The following is a 14629-nucleotide window of genomic DNA, read 5'->3' as shown; positions in this document are numbered from 1 at the left end:
AATATAACTAGAATTATATATATATCTATATATCTACTCTCTCTATATATCACTCTCTATATCAAATATATATCTATCAAATATATATATATAATATATAATATATCCTATCATACATCTCTCAATAGTTTATATAATATATATATATAATATATATCTATAAATTACTATATAACTATATTATATATATATCTCATATATTTAAACAAAAAATATATAGAATATATATAAAGTTTTTCCTATTCTAACTCTTGTTATGAATATTATACCAATCCAAATGGTAAATGTTTGGTATAATTATAAAAAAAAAAAAACCAAAACACAAAAAAAAAAAAAAAAAAATCATATAGCTATATATATATATATAATAGATAATATATATATACTAGTATATATCATAGCTATATATAAAAAATTATATATATATTATAAAGATATATATCTATAATATATTATATATATATATATATATATATATATAATATATATATATGATATATCTATATATATATATATATATATATACTATATATATAAATATATCTATATCTTATAATATATTATATATATATAATATATATCTATATTATAATATAATATATATATATATATATATATATAGTATATATATATAATATATAATACATATATATATATATATAATAATTATTATATATATATATATAAAATATATAGATATAATTATAATATAATATATATATATATATATATATATATATATATATAATCTATATATATAGTATATATCTTCATGTTTTCCTATTCAAACACTCTTTGTTATGACTATTATACCCATCCAAAGGGTGGAATGTTTGTATAAATTATCTCCTCTCACTCTCTAAACAAAAAACCAACACACACAACACACAAAAAACACAAAAACAAAAATATAGATCTATATATATATAATATATATATCTATAATATATAATATCATATATCTATCTAATATCTCTATCTATATACTGTATGATATCTAGATAACTATATATATATATATTATCATATATAGGTATAATATCTATCTATAATATAATATCTATATATATATATATATATATATATCTAATATTTTATATATCTATATATATACTTATCTAATATATATATCTCTATTATAAATATATCTCTATATAAATCATCTCTAACATATATCTATACTATTCTATAATAATATATATATCATATCTCTATATATCTCTACTATCTCTATATCTAATATATAGATAGATAATATACCTATATTAATATAATATCTCTATATATATAACTCCTACATATATATATCTAATATCTACTAGATTATCTATCTATAAATATACATATATAATATATATATATAGATATATATAATTAATAAATCTATATAGATACGATCTATATATATCATATATATAATATATATCTATATTAATATAAATATATAAATATATATATCTCTATACTAATATATTAAATTATCTTATATATATCATAAAATTATATAACCGTATCTAATATATAGCTATAAATATATAGTATACTATACATATATATATATATATAATTCTATGAATATATCTATATATATATATATATATAATATTAATATATATACTTATCTATATATTATATATATATATATAGAAATATCTATATATATATATATCTCTCTCTTCTATATATATATATTATTATTATAATATATATTATATCTTCTATATATAATTATATTATATATATATATATTCTATATATCTATCTTATACTTCTAATATATATTATATATCTATATTATATATATTATATATATATATATATTATCTAACGACACTATTATAATATATATATACTTATATCTATATATATCATATTCTATATATATATATATAACTCTATATTAATCTATATCGATATATATATCTATATTATATATGTAATATATATATATATAATATATCTATCTCTCTAACTATCTATATATATTCTATATATATATCTATATAGCTATATATAATCAATCTATATAATTACCATCTATCATATGTATAGTATACTATATATATACTATATATATATATATTAATATATCTATATATATATCTATCTATATCTAATCTTCTCTCTAGTCTCTATATCCATCATATATATAATCTCTCTCTATCTCTCTCTCTTCCCTCTCTCTCGTCTATCATCTTCATCTCTCTCTCTTCTACCTATATATACACATCTACGTCTATATCTATAATCTCTCTACTCCTATATCTCTCTCTATCTTATATCTCTCTCTAGATCCTATACACATAAAATATATACTATATACTATACTCATCTATATCTCGATCTATCTGTACCTCCTCTATATCTATATATATATCTCATCCTCTCTCATATTATTCTATACTTACTCTACTAATTCTTCTCATATATCGATATACTCTATCTCTATATGGGTACTATATATTCTACTACTTTCTCTATATATCTTCCTATATCTCTCTCTATACTCTCTCCCTATATATATCTTATACTATCTCTCTATATCTACTCTCTCTCTATATCCTACCATATATCTCTCTAGTCCCTCTCATCTCTCTCTCGTCTCTCTCTCATCATCTATTCTATCATCCGCTATGTCTATAGACTCTATATCTACAATTCCTCATCTCTATCTCTCTCTATATCTCATACTATATCCTCTATCTCTCATCTCCCTCCTCTCTATCTCCTCTCCCTTCTCTCTTCCTCATCTCTCTTCCTCCTTTTTTCACCCCCTTATCTCCCTGTATATTCTCTCATATCTCTCATCTCCATCTCTAATCTCTCTGCTCTCCTAGACCTACTCTCTAGTATCCTCTACTCATCTCTAAGATAATCTCTCTCTATCTCCTCTCCTCTCTCTCCTCTCCTCGTCTCTCTCCTCGCTATACATCCTATCTCTCTCTTTCTCTCTCTCTCTCTCTCTCTCTCTCTCTCTCTCTCTCATCTATCTCCCTCTTCGCTCTCTCTCTCTCTCTAATTCTACTCATCTCTCTCTTCTCCTCATCTCTCGCGTTCTCTCCTTATCTCTCTCTCTCGTTCTTCTCTCTCTCTCTCTCGCGCTCTCTTTCCCCTCCATCTCTCCAGGCAACGCACATCCGACAGCGTTGTCCCCTGCTCTCAAATCTTTTTTTTTTGGGGTGGCCAACAACCAAAGAAAGGAGGCGGGCGCGGGGAGGCGCTAAAACAAGCGTGGCCGGCTCAGAGGGAGATTTTTTTTCTGGAATTTATTTTTTTTTTTTTATTAAATGGGGAAAGAAAAAAATACAAAAAACGAGGTATATTCGGTTTCTTACCCCCCAAAACTCCACCCGCCTCGCACCGCCCCGCGTCATCGATCCCTCAGCCCCAGTCACCGGCCGGCGCGTTGTTCCCCTTGAGGCAGGGAACACTTTCCACCCGAGTAGAACTTCGATCTATCCGGTCACCTTTCGCACTGCCTTACCTCACCGACCATGGGCGGAGGCAAGCCACCCCCCAAGTCAAATTGCTGGTCCCAGCCCGGATAATAAATAGAGATAATGATACCCTAAAAACACAAAAAAAAGGTAAACAACAAAACACAGTCACCGAGCAACTCTCTGTAGAGGGAACTGGGGACCCTACCACATACTCACTCCAAGAGCATCACAAACAAGAAAACTACAATTAAGTATCATGCTGTGACCATGACTGCTCAAACATGAACCTACCGAAAAAGAAAAGAAAAGAAAAAGAAAGAAAAAAAAGAAAAAGAAAAGAAAAAAAAAGAAAAAAAAGAAAAAAACAATATAATATATATATATAATTTATAAAAATATATATATATATATTATATATATATAATATTTAATAATATATATACATAGTATAATAAATATATATCTTTTTTAAAAAATTTTTTAACCACAACACAATATAAACCCCCCATACTACTACAACTCTAAAAATAACAACTTTTAAAACATGGTAGGTTTCATGTTTGAAGCCGCCGTAATCCACAGCATGATACTTAATTGTAGTTTGCATGTTTGATTACTATTGGAGTGGTTAGGGTCCCCCAGTTCCTTCCACGGAGCGTGCGGTGGTTTACGTTTTATGTACTCATATCTCTATTTATCTGGGCTTGGTACCACGCACTGATTTGGCTAGCTTGCCCATCCAGTGGCTAGGCAGGCAATTGAGTGAATTTCCTTGCCTATGGGAACAACGCGCCAGCCGGTGAAGCTCGAAGAACAAAGAAACTCCACCAGGTTACCCTCGAACCAGATTGCCCGTTGCGACAATCTGAAGGTCTGGAATGTGCCTCTAACCACTTGGGGGCCACCGCGGCCCTATATTATAAATATTATGATATATAATAATATATATAATATATATAGTATCTATATATAAATATATATATATATATATATAAAAAATATACATATATATTATATATATAATATATATATATTCTCTCTCTATATATCTCTCGACCTATCGTATATATCATATACTAATATATCTTAATATAATCTCTTCTCTCTATCTCCTCTCCTCTCTCTCTCTTCTCCTCTCTCTCTCTATCTATATCCCCTCTCCGCTCTCATCTCTCATATATCTCTCTCTCTATCTATCTCTATCTCTCTCTCTCTACCCAGTATCCATAATTATATCGTCAACTATATATAGCTCTCTTCTATCTCTCTCTCTCTCTCTTCTCTCTCCATCCCACCCACCCCTCAGCTCCTCTCATCATATCTCTCTCTCCTCCTCTCTCTATCTCTCTCATCTCTATCTCTCTATCCTCAAATCGATCTCTCTCTCTCCTCTCTATCTCATCTTGGCTTCTTCATTTTCCGCTTTTTGCCCGACCCTAATTAGTTCGCAGTACCTCCCTGCCCTGCCCTTTCGGTTTCCCCGTCCCCGACACCTCATTTCTTTCTCCCCCACCGTCGGCTCGGCGGCCTAATGCCGAGGCCCGGGCGCGAGCCAGAAACCTTTTCGCAAAATCTCAAGCCAAGACCCCACACACACCTAGTTTTTGTTGCACGGAAGGTCGAGGCTCACGAGACGCATTGCGTCACTCTTCCATTCAATGCAGCTTGACCACGCTCAATCAAAGCATTAACTTATGCATGCGTAAGATCACTGATGTATATAAAAGATTAAAACTATATATTAAATTTTACATATATCTAAATATCTATCTTTCTATCTATCTATATATATAATATATAGACATACACACACCATATGTATAAATATACATATACATCTGCAGGAATCAGCCTCTTCAATTCATTATCTTAGTGGAGTATTTGGCAGTTTTCACCCTTGCCTGAGGCTGGAAGAAGACGGGATTTGTGAATTGGATGCCCTTCCTTCCTTAATCATAGATTTCTGCAGTTCGGCGTTTAAACACTTATCCCATGATGACAAATTCCCTTATGAACAACCTGTGTTTTTCCCCTCAAGGCGTAAATGTCGTTTTGTCTCAGCTGTGAGAAGAGCTCGAGAGAGCAGTTGGAGCAAGAAGGAACGTTAGCCATTTTTTAAAAATTACAGACTGCCACGGTGGGGCCTTGAAGTCATGACCAGAGGGTCAGAGTCAATCGTGCTCTAACCACTTGACCCTCGCGGCAAGAGAGTCGGAAGAAGGCGTAGAGACAGAGAGAGAGAGAGAGAGAGGAGCGAGATCCCGCAGCGAGAGCTTTGTTGTGTGTGTGTGTGTGGTGTGTGGTGTGTAATGGATCAGGGTTCTGGCATACTTATTGTACTTAGTCTATCGAACGGCTTTACTTTTTAAAACAAATTGGCTGTGGAGCTGCCCTTCTGCCTCCAATACGCGCTCCCCTGCCACTCTATTTACCTGCTTGTGGGTCGGGTGTGGGAAGGGAGGCTTGGGACCGTCACTGACTTGGGCTGTCTATGCCCCACGCCAGTGGCAGGAACTAGTTAGGCCTTAATGGGTCTTTTTTTTTTTTTTTTTTTTTTCTTTTTTTTTTTTTTTTGTTTTTTTTTTTTTTTTATCCTTTTTTTTTTTCCCACTTCCTTTATTGTTTTTTTTTGCTGTTTTTTTTTTTTTTTTTTTTTTTTTTTTTTTTTTTTTTTTTTTTTTTTTTTTTTTTTTTTTTTTTTTTTTTTTTTTTTTTTTTTTTTTTTTTTTTTTTTTTTTTTTAAAAAATAATTTTTTTTTTTTTTTTTTTTTTTTTTTTTTTAGTTTTTTTTCTTTGTTTTCCATGTTCATCCCAAGGACATGGATCGCCGGTGCGGAATCTTGCGTTTTTTTATCCACATTATATTATGAGATTGGCAGCATTTTTGTGCATATTAAGCCAGGAGATGCCCTTCCTGACGGCACCCACAGATGTCGGCGGTGAAGCCCTAAGCCCATGTGCCTGAATAGGCATAATACCCTAAGAACCCCTACAAGGCAGCAATGGGGATTTTGGGAGGAGAATTCCTTCTCCTAGCCTTGTTGCCTGAAGAGGCAATCCCTACAAAGGCAGCAGGAGGATCAGTTTTACATCATAATACCCAGACACACCCACACACACACAGTATATCTACTATATAACTATATATATATATAATATGAAGAGTATTTATATATATAATATATATATATATTATTATATGTATTATATATTTTTTATTATTATTACCACATAGTATTGTTTATATTTCTTCTTTTTTCTGTAACTTAAGATCCTGATTCCCTCCCCCAGTCATTCTCAGGTCTGGTGTATTTAATTGTTCTGACCAATCCAACCAGAATATCTTTTTATGGCCCGTGGATCTAGCGCCCTTCCTACACCTGATGTGCCAACTACCTCTCTATTTTAATATATCCGGGCTTGGGAAACCAGCACTGACTTGGGCTGGCCTTTTGCACGCAGTATCAGGGCCTAGGGATGCAATCGAGAATGTAAAAATAAATTCCTTGCCAATGGGAACAAAGAAAAAAATGCGCCGGCTGGTGGACCTCCAAACCCTCGAACTCATATTGCCTTCATGACAGTCTTGTAAGGGTGGGGTCTCTCAATAGCACAAACTACTTACTTACTTACTCGCCCATCGCGGTCTTACCTAGTGGCTAGGTTACCTATATATAACTATATATATATAATTAAATAACTGTAGTATATATATAGTATATATATATAATATATATATATATAAATAGTTACACCTATAATATATATATAGATATATATATGGTAAGCTATGTATATATGTATATATATATGTATATATATATGTAAATCTATATATGTATATCTATATGTATATTATATGTATAGTGTATAATTATCATATATATATATATATATAGTATCTCTATATATAATATATATATATATATATATGTATATTATATGGGGCCGCGGTGCTGAGTGGTTTTTAGGCATCGAATTCCAACTGTCACGACAGCAATCTGAGTTGAGGGTTCGAGTCACCTGGCCAGCCGTGGGTTTGTTTCCCTTTGGGCAAGGCACTTCACCTCAATTGCCCTACCTAAGTCACTGGGTATCCAACCAGCCCAAGTCAGTGCTGGTCCCAAGCCCGGAATAAAATTAGGAGAATGATTTTGAACCTACAGTAACACCGGCAACGCCCGTGTAAAGGAACTGGGGACCTACCTACGTACTCACTCCAAAGAGGCATCACAACATGGAAAAAAAAAAACTACAAATAAAAAAGTAAGTCCATTGGGCTGTGACACGGTGGAGGGGCTCAAACATGAACCTACCGTTAATTCTATCTTTCTATCTATCTATATATATATATATAGACATACACACACATATGTATATATACATATACACTGCAGGAAATCAGCCTCTCTCAATTCATTATCTTAGTGGATATTTGGCAGTTTCACCCTTGCCTGATTGGATGCCCTTCTTAATCATCTGCAGTTCGGCGTTTAACACTTATGCCATGATGACAATTTCCCTTATGACACCTGTGTTTTCTCAAGGCGATATGTCGTTTTCTCGCTGTGAGAAGAGGCTCGAGCGAGCAGTTGGAGCACAGCCATTTTTACGACTGCCACGGTGGGGAATTGAACTCGGGACCATGAGGGTCAGAGTCATGTGCTCTAACCACTGGACCCTCGCGGCAGAGAGAGAGAGAGAGAGAGAGAGAGAGAGAGAGAGAGAGAGAGAGAGAGAGAGTGTGTGTGTGTGTGTGTGTGTGTATGATCAGGTTCTGGCAGATATCTTTTATGGCTGGATGCCCTTCCTGACGCCAACCCTCTCTATTTACCTGGGCTTGGGACCGTCACTGACTTGGGCTGGCTTGCCCACCCAGTGGCTAGGTAGGCCTTATGGCTTTTCCATGTTCATCATGGATCGCCGGTGCGGATCTTGCGTTTTTATCCACATTATATTATTAGATTGGCAGCTTCGTATTAAGGCCGGATACCCTTCCTGACGGCACCACAGATGTCGGCGGTGAACCTAGCCCTTGCCTGAATAGGCATACCCTACAAGGCAGCAGGGGGATTTGGAGTGAGAATTCCCTTCTCCTAGCCTTTTGCCTGAAGAGGCATACCCTACAAGGCAGCAGGAGGATGCAGTTTAACATCATACCCAAGACACACACACACACACACATATATATATATATATATATATATATATATATATATATATATATATATATATATATATATATATATATATATATATACATATATTCTTCTTTTTCTGTAACTTTATCCCATTCTGGTTCTGACAGATATCTTTTATGGCCCGTCGCCCTTCCTGATGCCAACCCTCTCTATTTATCCGGGCTTGGGACCAGCACTGACTTGGGCTGGCTTGCCCATTCAGTGGCTAGGGAGGCAATCGAGATGAAATTCCTTGCCCAAGGGAACAATGCGCCGGCTGGTGACTCGAACCCTCGAACTCATATTGCCTTCATGACAGTCTTGAGTCCAGTACTCTAACTACTCGGCCATCGCGGTCTTACCTAGTGGCTAGGTTACATATATATATATATATATATATATATATATATATATATATATATATATATATATATATATATATATATATATATATATATATATATACACACTATATGTATATATATGTATATATATATGTATATATATATGTATATATATATGTATATGTATATGTATATATATATATATATATATATATATATATATATATATATATATATATATATATATATATATATATATGTATATGGCCGCGGTGGCTGAGTGGTTAGAGCATCGGATTCAAGACTGTCACGACAGCAATCTGAGTTTGAGGGTTCGAGTCACTGGCCAGCGTGTTGTTCCCTTGGGCAAGGAACTTCACCTCAATTGCCTACCTAGTCACTGGGTAGCCAAGCCAGCCCAAGTCAGTGCTGGTCCCAAGCCCGGATAAAATATAGAGAATGATTACCTACAAGGTAACACCGGCACTCTCCGTGGAAAGGAACTGGGGACCCTACCACGTACTCACTCCAAGAGCATCACAACATGAAAACTACAATTAAGTATCATGCTGTGACCACGGTGGCTCAAACATGAACCTACCGTTAATTTTTTTTTTTTTTTGTCCTGGGTAAGACAAAAAACTGCACCCTGGGGTTCCCTTGAACAAGGATAGCACCCTATTAGCTCCCTATGCCAGGGTTGCGGTGAAGCTGTCAGCAGCAGGGCAGTGGATATCTGGTGAAACACCTTCGGTTCTACTGATTACTGGTTTCACCAAACAATATGTCTGGCGTATTGCTGTCTACCTGTTTCAAAGTGGCAGAGAGTCCTCCTAGTTAGTCAGAGACTGCGAGTTGAGAAGGAGCCTGGGGGATTTCACTCAACTTTTCTTTTCTCCTGACAAACCTCTAAACCAATGATTAAATACAGAAATGATAATTCATACCACATTGCCCGTCGCGTGGGTTATCAAGTGGGCAACCAGGCTGACAATGTTAAATATGCATCTGGAAGACAAAGAAGATAAAGAAAACATGTCCAATTAAGAAACATTAAAAATCGGAACGTGGAACGTAAGAAAAATGAAAGAGATGGGTAAATTGCATACTGTCTGTAACGAAATGGATAGATACAACATTCAAATACTAGGAATCAGGGAGACCAATTGGAGAAGTAATGGAAGTTTCAAAACTAAAGAAAACAAAACAGTTCTTTTTTCTGGAAAAGAAGAAGGAAATTATAGTCACGGAGTTGCTATGATTCTCACGAAAAAAACTGCAAATGCACTAATTGGGTACAGCCCAATAAATGATCGCATTTTAAAAGTCAGAATACAATCAAAACCTCATAATGATGAAATGCTGAGAAAAATAAATTGTAAAGACCGGCTGTTGGACATCTTGAACAAAAGGAAACTAAAGTTTATTGGTCATGTGATGAGAAGTAAAAGTAATGAGGAAAACTTGCTGACAGAGATGGTGATAGGAAACAGAGGAAGAGGCAAATCGAAGACAAGACTGAACGACAACATCAAAGATATTTGCGGGCTGTCGATGGTACAAGTGGAAAGAAAAACGCAAGATTGAGTTGAGTGGCAAAGGATGGTGGGCAAGTCCACGGCTGCTCAAACATGAGCATACCGTTATTGATGATGATATATGTATACATGTACATATGTATATATATATATATATATATATATATATATATATATATATATATATATATATATATATATATATATATATATATATATATATATATATATGACTACCGCAATAGTCTAGTGGTTAGAACAAGTCCCAAGTTTAATTCCCTGTTGCGGCGATGGTAAAAATGCCTGTGCTCCAACTGCTGGCTAGAGCTCAATCTCACAGCGAGAAAATGACATCTCCTTAAGAAGCCAAACGCAGGTGTCATAGGGGATGTTGCCGCCATGGTACAAACCGTGGTTGATTAGGAAGGGAATCCAATCACTGAAAAATACCATTAAAGGACCTATTTGATGTATTCTCAGCATAAATGACAACCGGCAAAAATCTACCGATCCAAAGCTTTTATGGCATAACTATTTCATGAACAACATTAGTAATCTATAACACCCAGCTTACAAGTTTAGTCACAGGTACTTGAGATTAGTCACTTCATTGTTCCAACACTTGTAGAAATAAATAAGAATTTCAGAACAGGTGTTGGCATCAGCAGGGAGATTTAAGAAAGCATGGAATAAAAATATATTCAAGTATGAAAGTATAAAAAGTGGATAAATGGCTTGAAATCTGAATGAAAAATATATAAAGTAAGTCCTTCACTTTTAATAAATGTGTAATGCACATGGAAATGCCTACTACTGCTTTTACAACAAAATAAAGTTAGTACCCACCCTCGACCTGTTTCGTGGTTGCCTTTTAATCAGCACACCAGTTGTTTTCACTTTCTTGGAAGTTTCTGTAAAGTAAAAAAGAAATATTTCTAAAAATTAAGTGAAAGGATACATATGCAGTACACAAGTGAGAAGAATGTAGTTTTATACACTGTCACTCTACTTTGAAAACATTACGGATGATATACCTACATAAAATCAAAATTAATTACCGTGGTGTGCATCTGATGTTGATGGCTCTGGACTGTTCCTAATGCAATGAGAATCTGTGCTTGATCTTACAGGTATAGGGTGTTGATTTGCTTTCTCTTGCAAAGAAATCAAGGCTTCTTCTACTATGTCTAATGCAGTATTGATACCCTCTGAAAAATAGAAACAGGCTTATTAACCTACATGATATATACTCATATCTTCAACACTATTAAGTACAAAACCTATTCAGTGGAAAGTAAATTCTTGAATCTACATATCAAACAATGCTGTGACTTTTACAAGTCAACCACTCTGGCAAATTTATTGTTAAATAAGTAAACAGTCCAAGTTCTATCTTTCAACAAAACATGTGGTTGAAGTTTGTTGATCCTGAAGTGAGGAGAGATGTCCTGTTGTAAAAAGGACAACTCATGTAACAAAGGATTTGTGCATGGCTGGAGAAGACACAGTAACAGTTTTTCTTTTTTGTGCTTTATCTTATCCTGTATATTTCTTTTCAATTTGCACAAAAAATAAAGTCTCATAAATTTCATCAGGTTAATCATTCCATACACTCTTAATCATGTTTATCTGATTGTCATCCACTAAAACTACACCAAATGCACTGCTCCTGAAGGTTTTGGTAATTTATTGATGATGCGTTCTGCAGTGTTGTCGTCAAATAAGGGAGCAGCCTAAGCTCTCTGCCAGTGGTTCCCAACCTTTTCTATTCTGTGGCCCCCAACCAATATACAATGATCTCCCTGGCCTCGTTCTGTCACTTTTTCAGATTCAATTATTACTAGTTACGGAGAGTGAAATGGGCCCAACAGCTATAGGACATAAACACTACAAGGAAAGATTCTAGTTTATTGATATGTGACAGATATTTGCGGGCTGTCGATGGTACAAGTGGAAAGAAAAGCGCAAGATCGAGTTGAGTGGCGGAGGATGGCGGAGAGGTCCACGGCTGCTCAAACATGAGCATACCGCTATTGATGATGACGAGAGATAAGTATCCGTATGTACTGTAGGTACATACAAAACCCAGTTTAATTGAAATCATAATTTTCCTACTTCCCCCCCCCCCACACACACACACACGCAAAGATATACTAATTAATACGAAACAAAGAGTCACTCCAAAACGGGGACTTTTATGCTTTAGAAATTCTATGTATCAGAAAAAAGGCAAAATATTATCTACTGCTTCAGGCTAATGTATGTGTCAAAAGGTATTTCACTGGTATGTCCTCCACGACAAAAAATCAAAATTAGTGAATACAAAGAGAAACTGAATATTTTCCCGAGTAATTGTGTCTATCTTGTGGCCATTTTACAAAACAACTATTAACAAACACAGTTATTTTACGACACAAATATCAACAAACACAAATTTGATCATTTTGTTTCACAATTTTGTTCCGTTTTACAACACAGCTATTAATAACAGCGTATTAAACTTACTAGCTCTGCTCAAATACTTCGCCATCATCGGAATACACTCGGCCTCCTCCTCGGTAGTAAAAGAAAGTTATAATAATAATAAAAAAAAAAAAATAAAGTGAAGTAAAATCACGCAAAGTTAAGGATTTGTATTTGAAAACAATAACAATGGCAGGTTTGCGAAAATCGCCGATATTCTGCCGCAATGATATTGTGTATCTTATGCGATGTGTATCCCGGCTAACTCTTATTAATATAGTGAGGAAAATATATGAGACAGTTCATAAATCATGAACGAAATTTATATTTTTTGGGGGGGGGTAAGAATATAAATCAGTTATACTACAGCTACGGGTTTTGGAAATGATTGCATATTGAAGACAAAGGCACATTCACATTACGAAATTTTCCGATTCCTTGTCGATTTAAGTAGATATATTATTCTATATATTATCACACACACACACACACACACACACACACACACACACACACACACACACACACACACACACACACACACACACACACACACACACACACACACACACACACACACACACACACACACACGCAAACACACACACACACACACACACACATACATATATATATATATATATATACATACACACACACATATATATATATATATATATATATATATATATATATATATATATATATATATTTTTTTTTTTTTTTTTTTTTTTTTTTTTTTTTTTTTTTTTTTTTTTTTTTTTTTTTTTTTTTTTTGTTTACGGTAGGTTCATGTTTGAGCCGCCGTGGTCACAGCATGATACTTAATTGTAGTTTTCATGTTGTGATGCTCTTGGAGTGAGTACGTGGTAGGGTCCCCAGTTCCTTTCCACGGAGAGTGCCGGTGTTACCTTTTAGGTAATCATTCTCTCTATTTTATCAGGGCTTGGGACCAGCACTGACATGGACTGGCTTGCCCACCCAGTGGCAATCGAGGTGAAGCTCCTTGCTCAAGAAACTTCATCGTATCTTAAAATCATTTAAATCAGCGCGGTGCTAAATGCGCGCGCGGGCGATGCGTGTGTGCATGGATGTACCCACGCACTCGCATGCGGCGATTGGTGTGTGTACTTGCACTGATATATATATATATATATATATATATATATATATATATATATATATATATATATATATATATATATATATATATTTATATTTTTTTTTTTTTTTTTTTTTTTTTTTGTCAAGTGCCCTATCCTACAAGGACGTTGGCGATCATGGATTTCCATGATTTTCTTGGCAGTTTAGAGCGGTGGTTTGCCGTTGCCTTCCGCCCGGTGTTTTTATCGAGTCACCATCTCTATTTACCCAGTTCTGGGACCGTCACTGACTTGGGCTGGCTTGCCCACCCAGCGGCTAGGCAGATAATGGAGGTGAAGTTCCTTGCCCAAGGGAACAACGCGCCGGTCGGTGACTCGAACCTTCGAACTCAGATTGCCGTCGTGACATGCTCTAACCACTCGGCCACCGCGGCCATATATATATATATATATATATATATATATATATATATATATATATATTACATATATATATATATATATATATATATATATATATATATATATCTTCTCCTTAGCTTTATCCCATTCATAACCATA

The 14629-nt window shown here is 34.4% G+C and overlaps 1 pseudogene; it reads right to left on the bottom strand.

Moving 5' to 3' along the window:
* LOC119572634 overlaps positions 1–13292 on the bottom strand; it is a 15800-nt pseudogene extending 2508 nt beyond the window's left edge.
* Between the last annotated feature and the right edge of the window lie 1337 nt (positions 13293–14629).

The sequence above is a fragment of the Penaeus monodon genome, chromosome 4 (genome assembly GCF_015228065.2).
Source record: "Penaeus monodon isolate SGIC_2016 chromosome 4, NSTDA_Pmon_1, whole genome shotgun sequence".
In the NCBI taxonomy this organism is placed as follows: Eukaryota; Metazoa; Arthropoda; class Malacostraca; order Decapoda; family Penaeidae; genus Penaeus; species Penaeus monodon.
Note: the sequence above shows the minus strand (reverse complement) of the source record. Positions and strands in the feature narration are given on the sequence as shown.